We start from the raw sequence: 21460 nt of genomic DNA, 5'->3' as shown, positions 1-21460 counted from the left end.
GTTTTGCAAGAGATGTATCTAATGCTGTGTAGCATTAGCAAGACCAATTGAGGTTGGTGATCATTAACTAATCATGGGCCCAATTATAGCTAATCCCAAGATAGGCACCAGCAAGATGGCACATTATTGTCTTCTTCCGCTGGTGAGGACAAGGAAGTGGGGACGATTATACGTGAGCACTGCACTTAAGCGTGGTAAAAAGAAAATAAAGATATCATTGGGAAGGTCTCATCCTATTCTTCTAAATCAAAGAGAGAAGAGTGGGCTGGCAGTTGATAATGAAGATATTGACAGATTGAAGTTTGTTAAATATGTGGAGACTTATCATTAGAAATTTCCAGTGGGGGAAAAAAAGCCAAGACTGAACTCACTTTTGAGTGTGAGTACATATCACAAATGAATAAAAGGAAAGGTGTGGGTGAAAATGGGCAAATACACACACACACACACACACACACATACAGCTGTAAAACATCAGAAACAGATATTAATTCCTTAAAAAAAAAAAAGGTACTATATTGAAGATGTTTCCATGAAATCCCCAAACACTAACATAGTTCAGACTCTAGTGGAATCCTACATGTAAGCAATTAAAGAACAGTGTTAAAACTTGCAATTCACACAAAGAAAAATGTAGTAAGAAAGGGGGAAGTAAGTAAATATATGTTAAAATAGGCCTGGAGCCTTTCAATATTTAGTGAGCATCAGAAGTGCCTGTAGAGTGGGTTTGTTAACACAGATTTCTAGGCTCCATTACCCAAAGTTCTGATTTCAGTAGGTTTGGGTGGGGCCTTCCAGGTAATGCAGACGCTGCCAGTCTGTGGACCATACCATGAGTAGCACTGATCTAAAATATGCAACCATGTCATAGACATTTAGGTTTCCTGTAAATTCAGATTTATCACAAGCGATCAGTCACCAGGGACCTTAATTTCAGAGCAGTTTTCTGAGACATCTGACATCAATCTCTCCATCTCTATGCACCTCAGTTTTCCATTATGTGGCATTACTAAAATAGTTATCCTTAATTTTCTAGTGCAGTTTGATAATTAGGTGCATTCTTAATGGTGGGTGAGGTCCCTAATTATACAATTAAGGTTCTAAAGCATTTTGAAATCCTAACATGGAGAGTACTTTCACACATGTCCTTGTTATTATTTTTTAAATCCCTGTAATATCAACCAAATCCAGCAGAAGAAATTCTGCAATCTATAGCCAATTCACACTTGTCTCAGGTACTAATCATAGAAAACTTATGACTTTTCTGTTTACAAAGGCTGAAGTTTTTGAGGAAATAAGTAGCTTCCAAATGTCAAGCACTTAACAGAGCCTCCTCTCCCACTAAAGACATTGCTGTCTAAGGATGGGAAAATTTCTGTTATTACAAAAGGGATTTACTCTGACCAGGCTTGAATTGACCTATGGGGCAAGGAATCATTTATTCAGTTGGACTTCTCTGCAAGAAAGAGAACATTTTGACCATATTTCTGCCAGAGACTTTTTATTCTCTAGTCTGACCCTGTTTCTGAACACTTAGCTAAGGAAAAGCAAGTTGATAAAGACATTAATTACATTTTTCCTAATGTTTTTGCTTCATAGATATAATGAAAATCATTCTCTAGAAAAATATCTTTACCAAATGCATCACATAGTACTGAAAAAGATATTACGTTATTATGATCATGATAATACTAAATTAAGCAGTATTGACAATGAAAATACTGAATTCACCTCTCCTTCCCTCTTCACTTGCCTTGTTTCTCCTTTCTTTGCCTTCCTTTTTCATTTTTCTTTCTCTTCTCTTTACTCTTTCCTTCTGTCTATCTTCCTCCTAATAAAGGGACATTACATGATTCAAGTTAAAACTTATCATCATCATCATAAATTTCTTCAACATCATTGAGTACAATCATGTGGCATTATCATCATCATTATCTCGGGCGGCTGGAGATGCCAAAGCCTGTTCCTCCGCTCCTCTCTTCCTTTCCCACAGCTTCCAAGATAAGAGCATCTTTATTCTCACCATCAAACTTACTGTTTCTGAATACAAAAGAAAAGGTTATTTTCTCTTTCCTTCTCCCTTTTCCCCAATACTATATACTGCCAATGTAATTTCTGTTGTTTCTTCCCTTTATTTGCTTTACCAGCAATTATTTACTGCTCCTTAACTGAAAAGAAATTGGCAAGGAAAGTTGGCATTGGACAGCATTTTAGATTTCACTCAATGGTGTAAAGATGTGGAAATGACTTCCTGCAAAGTACCAATGGACTAGATTGTTCTATTAACTATTTAAGTGAGCATGCAACATTATTACTTCAAAGCTTCATCTACTTCAATTATGTCTAAGTATGCCTTCACTGAGAAGATCCTGGATGCGATGTTGAGGGGTCATTTCCAAGTCAAAAGCATGCCTCACTTTCCATAGTAAAATCAGATGTCAACTATGTCACAACTCACTGAAGGAGAGGGCATGTGCATATAGTCATCGCAGGGTTACAGCTCAAGTCAAGAGATCTTCTTTCAGATAAATAATTTCGTGTTGCTTCAAACATCATTTTATTTCCTAATTGGTAGTGCATACTTCTTTGCTGGATAAATAGAATGGACTAGGTATAGCATAATCCTTAATTAACTGGTGTGCTGGCTACTTAAGAGGGCACACAGCACTTGTGTTATTAAACAGTGTCATGTCGGATTTAATGGATGTCATTATGGGGGTTCCTCAGGGATCAATCTTTGGACCATTGTTATTTATGATCTTTATAAATAAGCTGACAAGGCAGTGTTCTGAGTGTAGCGTGCCTCTTTATGCTGAGGATACAATCCTGGGTGGGAGTGCTCAGTCACTGAGTGAACTTTCAAGCAGCCTTCTTCGGGGATTCCTTTGATGGAAATTGAATTGTTTCAACAAAGCAAAGAAACACTTAGGCATTTTGTGTAGGAATTCTTTAAAACTCTGTGCATTCAAAGATAAAGTTTAAATACCCAGGTATTTCTATGATCAGAATGATCTTAGAGGAAGTGTTATTATTGGCTATTATTGACAATTATGCTTGCATTTAAATCATATCAGGTACATTGTATTTAGAAAGACAACTAAAAGTATTTTATTCTGAAAATTTAGAGGAAAATTTAGGCAAATTTCTGCTATGGGAATAATGGGTTGTAAGGAAACTAATTGGCTTTAACATAGATATTCCCCCCTCCTGAGGGTGCTCTCTGACCTCCCCAGTCTGCATTAAACTTCCTACATGTTTTCATTTGCACCTTGTGCTTACTTTTCAATCTTCCCACTAGATTTTCAGCTTTTTGAGGGCAGGACCATATCTTTAGCTCTGCAGCCTCAGAGTCTAACCCACCATAGGTTATATTTTACATACTAAGAAAATGCTTATAGAATGCGTGTATCAGTCTGTGTTTTGGGCAGGAAAAAAAAAGAGAGAGAGCAGGGAGAAGGAGAGAATGAGAGAGACTACAGGTATTATGAAGAGAAAGCAGCTTAATATAAAAAATGGAAATAACATAATTGTGGGACATGAAGTTCTAGAGGCCTGAACCTGGAGGAGTGAAGAAACAGTCACTCAGAACTTCCACCTCAAGCACTGCAGTAGGTGGAGACTCCAGAGCTCACAGAGAAATTTGAGAAGCTGCAACTACTGTGGTACAAAAAGGAGCTTGTAAAGGAGTCTGAGAGGCTACCATGTCTGGCCACCTTGACTGTGAAGAGTGAGCCCTTGGAATACACTGAGAAGCCACCATACCTGATAAATGCAATCTTCTGAGAATAATGATCCCTGCTTTTCTCTGGCCTCTCATTGTCAAACTTTAACTTGGGATCATTCAGGGAAGGGGATTATGAGAAGTGTAAGCTGGGCTTTCCTTGCACAATATAGAGTAGATCTTAGGCACAGAGGGAGGAGTGATGTAAAGTTGACAGGTAGCAATCCAGTGTGATATACAAATAAAGTGCAAGCAGCCCAACACAAAGGAAAGCTTGTTCAACAACTGCAGTAAGTCCCCTACATACGAACCTTCACGTTGCAAACTTTCAAAGATGCGAACATGTGTTCCATCAACATCAGGCGTAAGTGAAATTGCAACTTGCCCTCCGTCTCCTATTGCTAAAGATCCTTCAGCTCTACATCTCCTACTTCCTCTCACTCCTCCAGTCAGTAACTCTTCTTGCCTGTTCACTCTATGCCAGCCCCTGTATGCCAGCTGTTGTACTGTACTACTTACTTTTCAAGGTACTGTACTATAAGATTAAAAATGTTTTCTTTATTTTTTGTTTTTTACGTATTATTTGTGTGAAAAGTATCATAAACCTATTACACTACAGTACTATATAGCTGATAGTGTTAGTTGGGTACCTAGGCTACTTTTGTTGGACTTACAAACAAACTGGACTTACGAACTCGCTCTTGGAACAGAACTCGTTCGTATGTTGAGGACTTATTTCAACACAAAGGAAAGCTTGTTCACCAACTATTGCCCTAGGTAGAGAAAGACTTTGTTTTAGGACATTATTTAGATATAAGTTAAACCAAAAGAAGAGAGAAAGTATCTGCCAACTTCTCTGTAATATCCTTAAGATTAGCCTGTGAGATAATAAAACAAACATGGGCAAAGGAATAAAAAGAGCTGTCTCTGCCAATAAATGTTTTTGTTCTGACAGACTAGGAAAATTAACACAGTAAGCAGGATTTAGTTATTTTATTGAGGATGAATGCGGATACAGGGTCAAAAATAATTTATATTTTATGATTTAACAACTAGGTACCACCAAGTAATACTGCCAGTTCTCTCTCTTTTGGGGCATCATGGACATGGCTGTCATTGGATCTGCCAGAAATAGTCTTGCCTGTCCTTACTTGGCAGATGGTGATTATATCATTGTTGGTTTAGAACTATCCCATGTGAACTCCCTTCCAGTTGCTTCACTTATATCACAGTCTACCTTCACACAATGACAAACCACAAATAATTGTACTATAAGCAAATGGTTCTTGATTGTTACATTTAGGCACCATATCAGCAAAATTATTATAATTCTATGTCAGGCAATGTGCCATTATTCCTCTCTGAACTAAAAAAGGTAAGAATGGACTTGGTGCTATGACTTCAATAAGACAAAACCCAAGAGGGAGAATAAAAAGGAAGGAAAGGATCTCTTTTCTTTCTCTCTTTCTTTTTTTTTTTTTTTGCTCACATGTCCAAATATTTTCTTTTTAAAACTTTTCCTAATGGTTTGCATGTAAAGAAGATACAACACTTTTTTATGTAGAAATTCTGATAATATGACTATAGTTAAGGTTCACTCATTTACTCAGTGAATATTTACCAAGAAGCATTTAATATGTACATGTCATTATATTATGTCCTATGAGGGATACAAAAAAATGAATCTAAAATAAGCTATATTCATAATAAATTCACTATCTGGTAAGTAAAATAAAATAAGCTCATAAATAACTCCAATACAATGTGAAATATAAGTGTTAAAATATTTAAATTCACTACTCTCTAAGTAGTGAGATCAGGGAAGCTAGTGTCATTGAGTTTTGTTTTGTAGAATGAGTGTAACTTGGATTCTCTCCAATTGGGCTTTTTGTTCCTACACTAAACTGATGTTATCAAGGTCACCCATGACCTTCAAGTTGATCAGACTTTATCTCAGTTGACATGTCAGTGTTAGACAGAGCTGACTATTCCTTCTGACTTTTTCTTCACTTGACTTCCAAGACATTGAAGCCTTTTCTCCTGTCTTCCTGGTTGCCTCACCTTAGTTACCCTGGTTTATTCTCACTATACTCTAGTTATACTGGCCCACTTGCTGTTCCTCAGACATTCCAGGTACAATCACACCTTAAAGACTTTACTCTGAATATTCCTCTACCTGGATCACTCTTCTTCCAGATAATCATATGGCTAACTCTCTCACTTGCTCCACATCTTTCCTCAGATGTTCTAGTGGGTTGAATGGTGGCCCCCCAAAAGACATGTCCATATGCTAACCCCTAGAACCTATGAATGCATAATTACTGGAAAAAAGAATCTTTGTAGATGTAATTAAGTTAAACTCCTTGAGATGAGAACATCCTGGATTATCTGGTTGTTCCCTAAATCCAGTGATGTGTCCTTGTAAAAGACACACAGAGTAGAGACACACAGAGGGATGGGGAACACACAGAAGAGAATGCCATATGATGACAGAAACAGAGACTGAAGTTATGCACTCCCAAGTTAATGAATGTCCAGAGCCACCAGAAGCTGAAAGAGGCAAGGCAAGATTTTCTCCTAGGCACTTCAAAGGTTGTGCAGTCTTAGCAACACCTTGACTTTGGACTTCTGGCCTCCAGAACTGAGAAAAAATAAATTTATGCTGCTGTAAGTCACCTGGTTTGTGGTAACTTGTTAAGCCCTAGGAATCTAATAATAGATGCCAAGTTTCAAATGAATCTTACCTTGACCATCCTTCTAAAAATGTCTCTGCCTATCTGCAATGCCCTGGTACTTCCAGTTTTGCTTACCATGCTCTATTTTTATGGCACATATCATTTTCTAAAATACTGTAAGTCTACTTATTCAAATATGTTTACTGTTTATTATCCATCTCCTACTAGAAAATACAATCCACAATGACAAGGATTTTTGTATGTTTTGTTCACTGATGTATCCCAACTGCCTAAAGCAGTACTTGGCATATGTTAGGTACATAATAAATATTTGCTAATGAAAGCACAGCCTCAAACATGATAAAACACGAAAAATGTTTAACAAACAATGAGATACACAGTCTTGAGTTTACCAATGGATCCTTGTAATATAAACCTGGAAAATTAGACTGGGAGAATCTGGATAAAAGAAGACAATAAATTCAAACTTAACTTGTAAACCTACAGAAATTTATTTTGTGTAGGGACATTGTGTGATCAGAGCTATGCTTTGTTATGCATAACTGATGATTCCTTCCTTGTTGAGGAAGTTACCTCATATAAAACTCTTGGCCTCTCAGGGCTCCTTCACTCATTTTCCATCAGGGAGGAGATAGAACTTACCTCATGGTGAGGTTGATAAAGGAATAAACTAGACTAGCGCAGTCTACACTCGTCCTCTTTCCTCTTTTGAGAGACTACTCACAGGATGCATGTGCTTTGCTCTCCAACACCATTAATTTTATGAGGGCCAGGCCCCTGCCTGGAGAGTCTTGTGAAGGTATAGATAATCTAAGAAACATAGGATTAGCTATGGAACCTGCAAAGAAGTCATGCTTTCTACTCCATTACACCATGACCTTACTAGATAAAGTTATCAAAATGGGCAAAGATCCTTTGTTCATTGACATCAGATAATATAAGGTAAATTTTCCCTAGTCTGTGACTTTCATATTGCATCTCATTTGATATAGAGTATAAAATGAAAAGGCATCCATAAAGACAAAAGATGTGTTCTGAAGATAGAAACAAAACATCACTTTTAGAATTGAGAATTAAGAATATTTTGGAAACTGTACTTAGAGTCATTAAGACACATTAATATCTTTGTAAACAAGTCAAAAGCTACTATTTTTCAAAATCATAGAAGGAGGATACCTGAGCCCAAATCTAAGTTCTATATCTTACTAGCTCTTTTAATCTGACCAATCATTTTGTGTCTTTTGACCGCAGTTTCTTCATGTTTAACTTTTAGGATAAATTTTTGCTCATAAGGTTGTTCTCAATACAAATGGCCTGTGTTCATGGGAACCTCCATACTTCCACTGCTGGTTTCTCTTCCACTCTCTCATCCACTTACCTAATTGGGTTTTGAGAGAAAGAAGTGACCATATCCTGCTCAATCCCTTCTTGTTTCTTTCTTGAAAGCAGCCATTTAAGAGATGCATATATTTTCTGCTACTCTATGCTATAAGCTTAAGGAGCAAGCCCCAGTGGGCAGAGGCCTGCAGCCATCCAGCCGTGCCATGACTGGGAAGTAAGTTTGTCTAATTAGAAGGTAAAGTATTAGCAAACATATATTCCATGTCCTCAATTCAGCTTTTATTAGTAATAAAACTCTTAATTTTCCTTCCATCTCACTGATTTTTGTATTTATTTTTCATATGGTTCCAAACTTGGATAGGGAAGAGGTACATTATTAATGGCTTTCCTCAAAACTCCAACATCCTCTACAAATACAAATTAATGCTATTATTATGCAATATCTTTGAGCTGTGTTTGCAAATGACTATCACATGTATTTACTTTTGCTTACTTTTCCTGCTACAAGCAATGAAATATCTTTCAGATCAAATTTTCTACAGCAATAGCAAATCAGAAAAGGGCAGAGAAAGAAAGAAATGAAATGAAATACTCAGTAAATGATATAGATTTGTTGTGCTTTGTAATTATGCAGTCCTTCGCTGTATACTTCCTTAAACATAAAAACCTTCCTGCTCACACACTTAAATAGCTCTATTGGTTTTGGGGGGTGTGTGTTGTGTGTGTTTATGGTTTTCAATAAAAGAATTGTTCTTTCCTATTTTTAGGAAAAAGTTATCAAGGAGAGGTTTGTTTTTCCATCATGCCCTGCCCCCCCCCGATTCCTTCCACTTCCTAGTTGAGGTCATTATAACCCTGTACCCAAGGAAAAAGAAGAAATTGGTCTATTGTTTTCTTCTTCAGTCTCAAATGGCTAGAAGACATTGTATCTTGAGATTAATCACCAAATAGTGTAATATCCTCCAAGCCTGGATTATACAGTTATTTAAGAGAAAACTGTAGTTGTTTTAATATGGTTATTGTAGCCATACATTTTGTTTTTATGAGTTTTTATATAGCACTGTTACTTGTGTGGTAATCTTAAGGATATTGTTATAATTTGTTTTATGTGTTAAGTATTATAGAGACCTTGCTAACACTGCTATAGTTAAAGGTCTTCAAGCATCTCATTTGATTTGAGCATATTCTCTGACTTAAACCTTTCCTTCTTAACATGGGTTACATATACAGCTTTTGCTCACTGATTTATGCCATTTGCTATTGGAAATTTTAGCCCTTTTTCTTTAGAAATAGATCATCTCCAATCTCCTAGAAATTCTGCCTATGAGAAATGACCCATGTTCTACACATGCAAAGCTCTGCAGTCTTCTACTTAGCCTGATAAATATCACTTCTTTTGATTCCATGTGCCAGCACAGTGCTTGTTTGTGACCCAACCCTTCTTTCTGTTTCTCTAACTTTTCAATCTGTAACATTAGTATTTGATTGTATTTTTTGTTTATGTTAAAAAAATCACAGATTTTAGGTGCTGTTATTACTCATATATCTTCAACCTATGTTCTCTGTTTTCCTTAATTCCTTAATCTGAGAAGATGTTCCTCAGAGACGGAAATTCTGGAGTTGTTATGACATCTTATTTCACTAGTGAGACCGTTTCTAGGAAAGTAGTTGCTGTTACTCAAGCAAGAATAGGTTATTCTTATGCTGTAGATTATAGTAGAGGGGACAACATCTGACAACATACAAGAATCATTGGGGACAAACACCCCATGACAGCTTATTTTGTTTCTTAGGAATTACTCCATGCCCATTAGGCGTATTTGTTATGTTTTGAATTTTGGGGGGTTTGTAATACCATATAGAAACACATCTTTACATGCTGAACATACATGAATGGATATACACATATCACAGATGGCATCGAATCACCTAATTGTGTGTTACTTGAACTTTAAAACTCTTAATAGATACAGCTAAGGAATGAAGAGAAGGAATAAAATTACACTATAAGTATCATGGTCACTTACATATTCAAATAACTAGTCTGTTTTTTTAAATGACATTGAAAAGGGACCAAGAGAGAATTTTCAACTTAGGTTAGGATATAGAAAGTTGTAAGGTACAATCTTTCCAACTTAGCAATAAGCCAGTTAAATGACAAAATCATAGATTTTAAAAAACTAAATTCAAAAGAGTGGTGAATTTTCTGGAAGAGAAGCACAGCTGCTTTCAGCACTGTTAGAGTGGCAGAGGAATGGGGAAGAGTAAACCGGCCAAACTTAACAAACTTGTAGGGACCACCTGTGGACTAGTGTGATGGATTAGAACTGCTAAAAGCCATAGAGTGAATCTGCATCTACTTGCCAACCCTTTCCCAAGACACTTCACCAAACACAAGGATCTAATATGTCAAAGGCTGAGGCAGGGCAAGAATTCTGAGAGATAATTCCCCTTGGGATTTGTAGGACCTACCCCTAGTGTAAGTCAGTGGCAAGGCTGCAGGGGAGAGCAGAGGGAAATCCCTCTGGGACACACTCAAAACCTTTATCAAGTGAAGTCAATGACTGCAAAAGATCAGTGAAAAGGTCAAAGAACTGAAAAAAAATTCCCCCAAGACACTTTGAACTTTGACCCAGTGCAATGCAGAGGTCTTCCAGAGGTTAGTACAGGAAAGCTGAGTGGAGAGACTACTGCTAAGGTACAGAAAGTCAAGAGTAGAACTGGAGTGAAGAAAGAACTCACCAGTGACTAACAAAACAAGCAGCTGGGTGTAAAGGAGATCACCCACAATTTGAAAAGCTAGCAGGAGGACTCTAACTCATAAAGAAATCTCTGAAGTTTCTTAAACAGCTGAAGCTAGTGGTGATTTGAAAATAACTAAAGTTGCAGCAAAGCCCAAACCCAACTCAATTACCTGATTAGATTGAAGACACTGGACACTCCAGCAGCCTGACAGAGGGAACATGTCTTTTTCTGGGAAATAAAAATTATTTATTTCAGTCTCTAGCATTCTTTTACACACAATGTGTAGCATATAATTAAAAATCATGACACATGAAAAGAATCAAGAAAACATCACTTACAATTAATGGAGTACAAATAGAAGTGAACTTAGAAATAGCACAGATGTTGGAATTATGAAACAGTGATTTTAAATCTTATGTTCATGTATTTCAATATGTTAAAGAACCTTGGGGGAAAGGTCGACAACATACATAAACATTTGAGGAATTTGAGCAGAGAGAAAAGAACAACACAAAAGAATCAAATAGAAATATAAAAGACATCAAAAATAAACAAAATATTCAGTGGGCTTAACATAAGACTAGAAACAACAGTGAAAATAATCAATGAACTTGAACACAGGTAAGGAGAAATTATTCAAACTGGAATACAAAAGGAAAATATAAATGAAAAAACAGAAATAGATGTACAGGATCTGTGGAACAATATTAAAATATTAAATGATATATGAGAGATCTGGAGGAAGATGGTGGAAGAGTAAGACGCGAAGATCACCTTCCTCCCCACAGATACATCAGAAATTCATCTACACGTGGAGCAACTCCTACAGAACACCTACTGAAGGCTGACAGAAGACCTCAGAACCCCCAAAAGGCAAGAAACTCCCCACATACCTGGGTAGGGTAAAAGAAAAAAGAATAAACAGAGACAAAAGGATAGGGAAGGGACCTGCACCAGTGGGAGGGAGCCATGAAGGAGGAAAGGTTTCCACACACTAGAAGCCCCTTCATGGGCGGAGACTGCGGGTGGCGGAGGGGGAAAGCTTCGGAGTACCGAGGAGAGCACAGCAACAGGAGTGCGGAGGGCAAGGCGGAGAGATTCCCGCACAGCGGATCGGTGCCCTCAGGCACACACCAGCTCGAGAGGCTTGTCTGCTCGGCCGCCGGGGTGGGCGGGGCTGGGAGCTGAGGCTCGGGTATTGGGTTTCGGTCGGAGCGCAGGGAGAGGACTGGGGCTGGCGGCAGGAAGAGAGCCTGAAGGGGTTGGTGCGCCGCGGCTAGCCCGGAGGGAGTCCAGGGGAAAAAGTCGGGAGCTGCCGAAGAGGCAAGAGACATTTTCTTCCCTTTTGTTTCCTGGTGCGCGAGGCGAGGGCATTAAGGGTGCTGCTTAAAGGAGCTCCAGAGACGGGCGCGAGCCACGGCTAAAGGCGCGGACCACAGAGATGGGCGTGGGATGCTGGGGCTGCTGCTGCCGTGGCCACAAGGCCTCTGTGCGAGCGCAGGTCACTGTCCACCCCACCTTCCGGGGAGCCTGTGCAGCCTGCCACTGCCGGGGTCCCGGGACCCAGGGACAGCTTCCCCGGGAAAGCGCACGGAGCACCTCGGGCTGGAGCAACGTCACACCAGCCTCTGCTGCCGCAGGCCCGCACCGCACTGCGTGCCCCTCCCTCCCCTCGGCCTGAGTGAGCCAGAGCCCCCGAATCAGCGGCTCCTTTAAACCCGTCCTGTCTGAGTGAAGAACGGACGCCCTCCGGCGACCTACGCGCAGAGGTGGGGCCAGGTCCAAGGCTGAGACCCGGGAGCTGTGAAAGCAGAGAAGAGACAGGGAAATCTCTCAGTGCAGCCTCGGAGGCAACGGATTAAAGCTCCACGGTCCACTTGATGTGCCCTGAGTCTGTGGAGTGCATGAATGGACAGCGAATCATCCCAAATTGAGGAATTGGACTTTGAGGACAAGATTTAAGATTTTTTCCCCTTTTCCTCTTTTTACAACGAATTATCCCAAATTAAGGAGGTGGACTTTGAGAGCAAGATTTCAGACCTTTTCCCCTTTTCCTCTTTTTACAACGAATTATCCCAAATTGAGGAGGTGGACTTTGAGAGCAAGATTTTCGATTTTTTCCCCCTGTTCTCTTTTTGTGAATGTGTATGTGTATGCTTCTGTGTGAGATATTCTCTGTATAGCTTTGCTTCCACCATAGGGCCCAGGGTTCTATCCGTCCATTTTTTTCTCAATAATTACTTTTTTATTTTTAATAAAGCTACTATATTTTACAGTTTATTCTATTTTACTTTATCTTCTCTGTTTCTTTTTTTCCTACCTTCCCTTCTTCCCTCCATCCCTCCACCCCTTTCTTTCTTTCTTTCCTTCCTCCCTCCCTCCCTCCCTTCTTCCTTTCACTCTTTCATTTTCTTTCCTTCCTCCCTCCCTCCCTCCTTTCTTTCTTTCTTTCTTTCCATCTTTCCTCCCTCCCTCCCTCCTTTCTTTCTTCCTTCCTTCCTTCCTTTCATTCCTTCTTCCTTTCTTTCTCTCTCTCTTTCTTTCTTCTACTAATTCTTTCTTTCTACTTTTTCTCCCTTTTATTCTGAGCCGGGTAGATGAAAGGCTCTTGGTGCTGCAGCCAGGAGTCAGTGCTGTGCCTCTGAAGTGGGAGAGCCAACTTCAGGACACGGGTCCACAAGAGACCTCCCAGCTCCACATAATATCAAGCAGCGAAAATCTCCCAGAGATCTCCATCTCAACACCAGCACCCAGCTTCAGTCAACGACCAGCAAGCTACAGTGCTGGTCACCCTATGCCAAGCGACTAGCAAGGCAGGAACACAACCCCACCCATTAGCAGAGAGGCTGCCTAAAAACATAATAAGGCCACAGGCACCCCAAAACAGAACACCAGACGTGGACCTGTCCACCAGAAAGACAAGATCGAGCCTCAACCAAAGGAACACAGGCACTAGTCCCCCCAACCAGGAAGCCTAAACAACCTACTGAAACAACCTTAGCCACGGGAGACAGACACCAAAAACAACGGGAACTACGAATCTGCAGCCTGCAAAAAGGAGACCCCAAACACAGGAAGATAAGCAAAATGAGAATACAGAAAAACACACAGCAGGTGAAGGAGCAAGATAAAAACCTACCAGACCTAACAAATGAAGAGGCAATAGGCAGTCTACCTGAAAAAGAATTCAGAATAATGATAGTAAAGATGATCCAAGATTCTATTTCCATGATCCAAAATCTTGGAAATAGAATAGACAAAATGCAAGAAACAGTTAACAAGGACCTAGAAGAGCTAAAGATGAATCAAGCATAGATTAAAAACTCAATAAATGAAATGAAAAATACTCTAGATGGGATCAATAGCAGAATAACTGAGGCAGAAAAACGGATAAGTGAGGTGGAAGATAAAATAGTGGAAATAACTGCTGCAGAGCAAAATAAAAAATAAAGAATGAAAAGAACAGAGGACAGTCTCAGAGACCTCTGGGACAACATTAAACGCACCAACATTCGAATTATAGGGGTTCCAGAAGAAGAAGAGAAAAAGAAAGGGACTGAGAAAATATTTGAAGAGATTATAGCTGAAAACTTCCCTAATATAGGAAAGGAAATAGTTAATCAAGTCCAGGAGGCACAGAGAATCCCATACAGAATAAATCCAAGGAGAAATACACCAAGACACATATTAATCAAACTGTCAAAAATTAAACACAAAGAAATCATATTAAAAGCAGCACGGGATAAACAACAAATAACACACAAGGGAATCCCCATCAGGTTAACAGCTGATCTCTCAGCAGAAACTCTACAAGGAGAAGGGAGTGGCAGGACATAATTAAAGTGATGAAGGAGAAAAACCTGCAACCAAGATTACTCTACACAGCAAGGATCTCATTCAGATTTGATGGAGGAATTAAAACATTTACAGACAAGCAAAAGCTGAGAGAGTTCAGCACCACCAAACCAGCTTTACAACAAATGCTAAAGGAACTTCTCAAGGCAAGAAACACAACAGAAGGAAAAGACCTACAATAACGAACCCAAAACAATTAAGGAAATGGGAATAGGAACATACATATCAATAATTACCTTAAATGTAAATGGACTAAATGCTCCCACCAAAAGACACAGATTAGCTGAATGGATACAAAAACAAGACCCATATATATGCTATCTACAAGAGACCCACTTCAGACCTAGAGACACATACAGATTGAAAGTAAGGGGATGGAAAAAGATATTCCATGCAAATGGAAATCAAAAGAAAGTTGGAGTAGCAATTCTTATATCAGACAAAATAGACTTTAAAATAAAGACTATTAGAAGAGACAAAGAAGGACACTACATAATGATCAAGGGATCGATCCAAGAAGAAGATATAACAATTGTAAATATTTATGCACCCAACATAGGAGCACCTCAATACATAAGGCAAATACTAACAGCCATAAAAGGGGAAATCAACAGTAACACACTCATAGTAGGGGACTTTAACACCCCACTTTCACCAATGGACAGATCATCCAAAATGAAAATAAATAAGGAAACACAAGCTTTAAATGATACATTAAACAAGATGGACTTAATTGATATTTATAGGACATTCCATCCAAAAACAACAGAATACACATTTTTCTCAAGTGCTCATGGAACATTCTTCAGGATAGATCATATCTTGGGTCACAAATCAAGCCTTGGTGAATTTAAGAAAATTGAAATCGTATCAAGTATCTTTTCCAACCACAGTGCTATGAGACTAGACATCAATTACAGGAAAAGATCTGTAAAAAATACAAACACATGGAGGCTAAACAGTACACTACTCAATAACAAAGTAATCACTGAAGAAATCAAAGAGGAAATTAAAAAATACCTAGAAACAAATGACAATGGAGACACGATGACCCAAAACCTATGGGACGCAGCAAAAGCAGTTCTAAGGGGGATGTTTATAGCAATACAATCCCACCTTAAGAAACAGGAAACATCTTGAGTAAACAACCTGACCCTGTACCTAAAGCAACTAGAGAAAGAAGAACAAAAACCCCCCAAAGTTAGCAGAAGGAAAGAAATCATAAAGATCAGTTCAGAAATAAATAAAAAAGAAATGAAGGAAACGATAGCAAAGATCAATGAAACTAAAAGCTGTTCCTTTTAGAAGATAAACAAAATTGACAAACCATTAGCCAGACTCATGAAGAAAAAAAGGGAGAAGACTCAAATCAATAGAATTAGAAATGAAAAAGGAGAAGTAACAACTGACACTGCAGAAATACAAAAGATCATGAGAGATTACTACAAGCAACTCTATGCCAATAAAATGGACAACCTGGAAGAAATGGACAAATTCTTAGAAATGCACAACCTGCCAAGACTGAATCAGGAAGAAATAGAAAATATGAATAGACCAATCACAAGCACTGAAATTGAAACTGTGATTAAAAATCTTCCAACAAACAAAAGCCCAGGACCAGATGGCTTCACAGGCGAATTCTATCAAACATTTAGAGAAGAGCTAACACCTATCCTTCTCAAACTCTTCCAAAATATAGCAGAGGGAGGAGAACTCCCAAACTCATTCTACGAGGCCACCATCACCTTGATACCCAAACCAGACAAGGATGTCACAAAGAAAGAAAACTACAGGCCAATATCACTGATGAACATAGATGCAAAAATCCTCAACAAAATACTAGCAAACAGAATCCAACAGCACATTAAAAGGATCATACACCATGATCAAGTGGGGTTTATTCCAGGAATGCAAGGATTCTTCAATATACGCAAATCAATCAATGTGATACACCATATTAACAAGTTGAAGGAGAAAAACCATATGATCATCTCAATAGATGCAGAGAAAGCTTTCGACAAAATTGAACACCCATTTATGATAAAAACCCTGCAGAAAGGAGGCATAGAGGGAACTTTCCTCAACATAATAAAGGCCATATATGACAAACCCACAGCCAACATTGTCCTTAATGGTGAAAAACTGAAACCATTTCCACTAAGATCAGGAAGAAGACGAGGCTGCCCACTCTCATCACTCTTATTCAACATAGTTTTGGAAGTTTTAGCCACAGCAATCAGAGAAGAAAAGGAAATAAATGGAATCCAAATTGGAAAAGAAGAAGTAAAGCTGTCACTGTTTGCAGATGACATGATACTATACATAGAGAATCCTAAAGATGCTACCAGAAAACTACTAGAGCTAATCAATGAATTTGGTAAAGTAGCAGGATACAAAATTAATGCACAGAAATCTCTGGCATTCCTGTACACTAATGATGAAAAATCTGAAAGTGAAATGAAGAAAACACTCCCATTTACCACTGCAACAAAAAGAATAAAATACCTAGGAAAAAACCTACCTAAGGAGACAAAAGACCTGTATGCAGAAAATTATAAGACACTGATGAAAGAAATTAAAGATGATACAAATAGATGGAGAGATATACCATGTTCTTGGATTGCAAGAATCAACATTGTGGGCTTCCCTGGTGGCGCAGTGGTTGAGAGTCCGCCTGCCGATGCAGGGGACACGGGTTCGTGCCCTGGTCCAGGAAGATCCCACGTGCCGCGGAGCGGCTGGGCCCGTGAGCCATTGCCACTGAGCCTGCGTGTCCAGAGCCTGTGCTCTGCAACCGCAGAGGCCACAACAGTGAGAGGCCTGCGTACCGCAAAAAAAAAAAAAAAAAAAAAAAAAAGAATCAACATTGTGAAAATGACTCTACTACCCAAAGCAATCTACAGATTCAATGCAATCCCTATCAAACTACCACTGGCATTTTTCACAGAACTAGAACAAAAAATCTCACAATTTGCATGGAAACGCAAAAGACCCCAAATAGCCAAAGCAATCTTGAGAAAGAAAAATGGAGCTGCAGGAATCAGGCTCCCTGGCTTCAGACTATACTGCAAAGCTACAGTAATCAAGACAGTATGGTACTGGCACAAAAATAGAAATATAGATCAATGGAACAGGACAGAAAGCCCAGAGATAACCCCACGCACATATGGTCACTTTATCTTTGATAAAGGAGGCAGGAATTTACAGTGGAGAAAGGACAGCCTCTTCAATAAGTGGTGCTGGGAAAACTGGACAGGGACATGTAAAAGTATGAGATTAGATCATTCCCTAACACCATACACAAAAATAAGCTCAAAATGGATTAAAGACCTAAATATAAGGCCAGAAACTATCAAACTCTTAGAGGAAAACATAGGCAGAACACTCTATGACATAAATCACAGCAAGATCCTTTTTGACCCACCTCCTAGAGAAATGGAAATAAAAACAAAGATAAACAAATGGGACCTAATGAAACTTCAAAGCTTTTGCACAGCAAAGGAAACCATAAACAAGACCAAAAGACAACCCTCAGAATGGGAGAAAATATTTGCAAATGAAGCAACTGACAAAGGATTAATCTCCAAAATTTATAAGCAGCTCATGCAGCTCAATAGCAAAAAAACAAACAACCCAATCTAAAAATGGGCAGAAGACTTAAATAGGCATTTCTCCAAAGAAGATATACAGACTGCCAACAAAGACATGAAAGAATCCTCAACATCATTAATCATTAGAGAAATGCAAATCAAAACTACAATGAGATATCATCTCACACCAGTCAGAATGGCCATCATCAAAAAAATCTAGAAACAATAAATGCTGGAGAGGGTGTGGAGAAAAGGGAACACTCTTGCACTGCTGGTGGGAATGTGAATTGGTACAGCCACTATGGAGAACAGTATGGAGGTTCCTTAAAAAACTAAAAATAGAACTACCATATGACCCAGCAATCCCACTACTAGGCATATACCCTGAGAAAACCATAATTCAGAAAGAGACATGTACCAAAATGTTTATTGCAGCTCTATTCACAATAGCCCAGAGATGGAAACAACCCAAGTGTCCATCATCAGATGAATGGATAAAGAAGATGTGGCACATATATACAATGGAATATTACTCAGCCATAAAAAGAAACGAAACTGAGATATTTGTAATGAGGTGGATAGACCTAGAGTCTGTCATACAGAGTGAAGTAAGTCAGAAAGAGAAAGACAAATACTGTATACTGACACATATATATGGAATTTAAGAAAAAAAATGTCATGAAGGACTTAGGGGTAAAACAGGAATAGAGACACAGACCTACTGGGGGTGGGCTTGGGGATATGGGGGGAGGGCTGTGACGGGGCGGGGGAGAGGCCCGTGTATACACTGATGGGCGTGGGGTGGATGGATGTTGGGGGGGTGGCCGCGTGGCACGGGGGGATCAGCTCAGTGCTTTGTGGCCGCCTGGAGGGGTGGGATGGGGAGGGTGGGAGGGAGGGAGACGCAGGAGTGAGGGGATGTGGGAACAGATATATATGTATGACTGATTCACTTTGTTGTAAAACAGAGACTAATAAAAAAATGATATATGAATGATTGAAATCTAAGATAGAGAGAGAAATGAAGTAGAAGAATATTTGACTGAGAAAGAAGTTACTGAGGATTTTCAAAAATTAATTAAAGCCATCAACCCTAGGATCCCAAAAGCAAAGTGAATACCAAGCCAAATAAATTTAAAGAAAACCACACTTAGGCACTTCATCAAAATTCTGAAAATCAAAGAAAAAGAGAAAACAAAAAATTCAGCCGAAGGAGAAAGCTAAATACATTACATACCAAGACACAAGAAGAAGAGAAATGGCTGACTTATCATCAGAAACAATGAGGCCAGAAGGAAATTGAGCAACATATTAAAAATACAGAAAGAAAAAAATTATCCTAAAATTTTATATCTAGCAAAAAATATCCATCAATTGTAATGGTGAAATAGAGGTATTTTTAATTATTTAAAAAGAAGTGGAGACAATTAATTCCAAGCAGAACCACCCTGAAAGAAATGTCAAAGAAATTTTTCAGGGTGAGGGAAATTAATACTAGAGGAAAGACTACATCATCAGGAAAAACTAAAAATAACAGAAAGAGTGAATATATGTGCAGGTATAAGACGTTTTCTTAGTAGACTATTGACCAGTTTAATTAAAAATAATAACAATGTGTATATAAGTAAAATATATTCCAACAGAGGGAGAATGAAGTAGGAGGGGGGAAAATGTATGTAGATACAAAGTTTTTACCTTGTTTGTGAAATAATAAAGTATTATTTGAAGGTACTCTATAATATGATAAGGTGCATATTCAAATCTCTAGAGAAATATTAAAAATAACACAGGTAGGTATTGCAAAAAATTAATATAACAGAAAATAAAATACTAAACAATACTAGATTTAATAAAATAAAGATGGAAAATGAATAATCGGAACAAAGAACAGATGAGAGTAATAGAAAATAAATGTTGATAGTGTTTACTTAAACCTAACTATGTAAATAATTGCAATAAACTTTAATGGAATGGATACTCCAATTAACTGGCAGAGACTATTAGATTGCATTTTTTTAAAAAAGCTAAACCACGCTATATGCTGTTTGCAAGTGATACATTTTGTATATAAAGACAAATATAGGCTGAAAATACAAAGTATGAAGAAAGACACACCATGTAAGCACTGATTATAAGAAAGCTGTTGTGGCTATATTAATATCAAAATAAAACTAGAATTAAGCAAATGTGGTAGAGAATGATGCCTCCCAATACACACACTCACACACACACACACACACACACACACACACACACAATGTCCTAATCCCTGGAACCTATGAATGTTACCTTGCAGGGCAAAAAGGACTTTGCAAATGTGATTAAGTGAAAATCTCGAGATGGGAAAATTTTCCTGGATTATCTAGTGGTCTCAATATAATCACAAAGGATTATAAGTAAAGGAAGAGGGTTAAAGTCATACAAAATTTGCTCCAAGAAAGCAGAGGAACAGAAAGAGATTGAAAGATGCTATGCTTCTGGATTTTAAGATGGGAGATAGGGCTTCCAAGGAATGCAGGTCAAAGGATGGTGGCCTCTAGAAACTAGAAAAGAAAAGTAAAGAGATCATCCCCTAGAGCTTCCAGAATGCAATCCTGACAACCCATTTTAAGACCTCTAACGCCAAAACTAAAAGAGAATAAATTTATATTGTTTTAAGTCACTAAGCTTACAGTAATTTTTTACAGCAACAAGACAAAACTAGTACACAATTTAGCAAGGTCCCATAATACAAGATTAATATACAATAAATGAATTATATTTTCATATATTAGCAATGGACAATTAGGGAATAATTTTTAAGACTATTAAAAAGAGCATAAAAAATAGCAAATACTTAGAAATAAATCTAATAGAATATGTACATGACTAAAAACTACAAAGCATTGCTGAGCTGGAACTATAATCTTTTAGAAGAAGTATAGAAGAAAAATTTTACAACCATGTGTTAGGCAAAGATATGGTAAAGAAGTCATAAAAACACTAACCATAAAATTTTTAAATTTAAAGAATGTTAAAAATTTGTAGGGCAGCTAGAAACGAGCAGGGCTTCTATGTTGCAGTCTTGAGGCAGAATTTCTTCTCCAGGAAATCTCAGTTTTGGCTCTTAAAGCCTTCAACTGATTGGACGAGAACCACCTACTTTACCAAGGGTAATCTACTTAAAGTCAACTGACTGTAGATGTTGACCATATCTACAAATTACCACACAGATAAACACAGGTGCATATTTTTATTCACAAACACAAATACCTAGGTTAGTGATTGATTTAACTGGGTACTATAGTCTACTCAAGTTGACATGCAAAATTAACCACTAGAGGCACTGTTAAGAAAATTAATAATCAAGTGACAGACTGGGGTACAAAATGTCATAAAACTTCTTTCTGACAAAGAACTCATATCAAAAATATATAAAGAATTCTTTTAAATCATCAACAAAAACAGAAATAATACAATAAAAGTAGGCAAAAAACATACTTCACAATAGAAGATATATGAATAATTAAAAG

Source organism: Mesoplodon mirus (assembly GCF_964341445.2).
Source record: "Mesoplodon mirus genome assembly, chromosome: 3".
NCBI classification, from domain to species: domain Eukaryota; kingdom Metazoa; phylum Chordata; class Mammalia; order Artiodactyla; family Ziphiidae; genus Mesoplodon; species Mesoplodon mirus.
Note: the sequence above shows the minus strand (reverse complement) of the source record.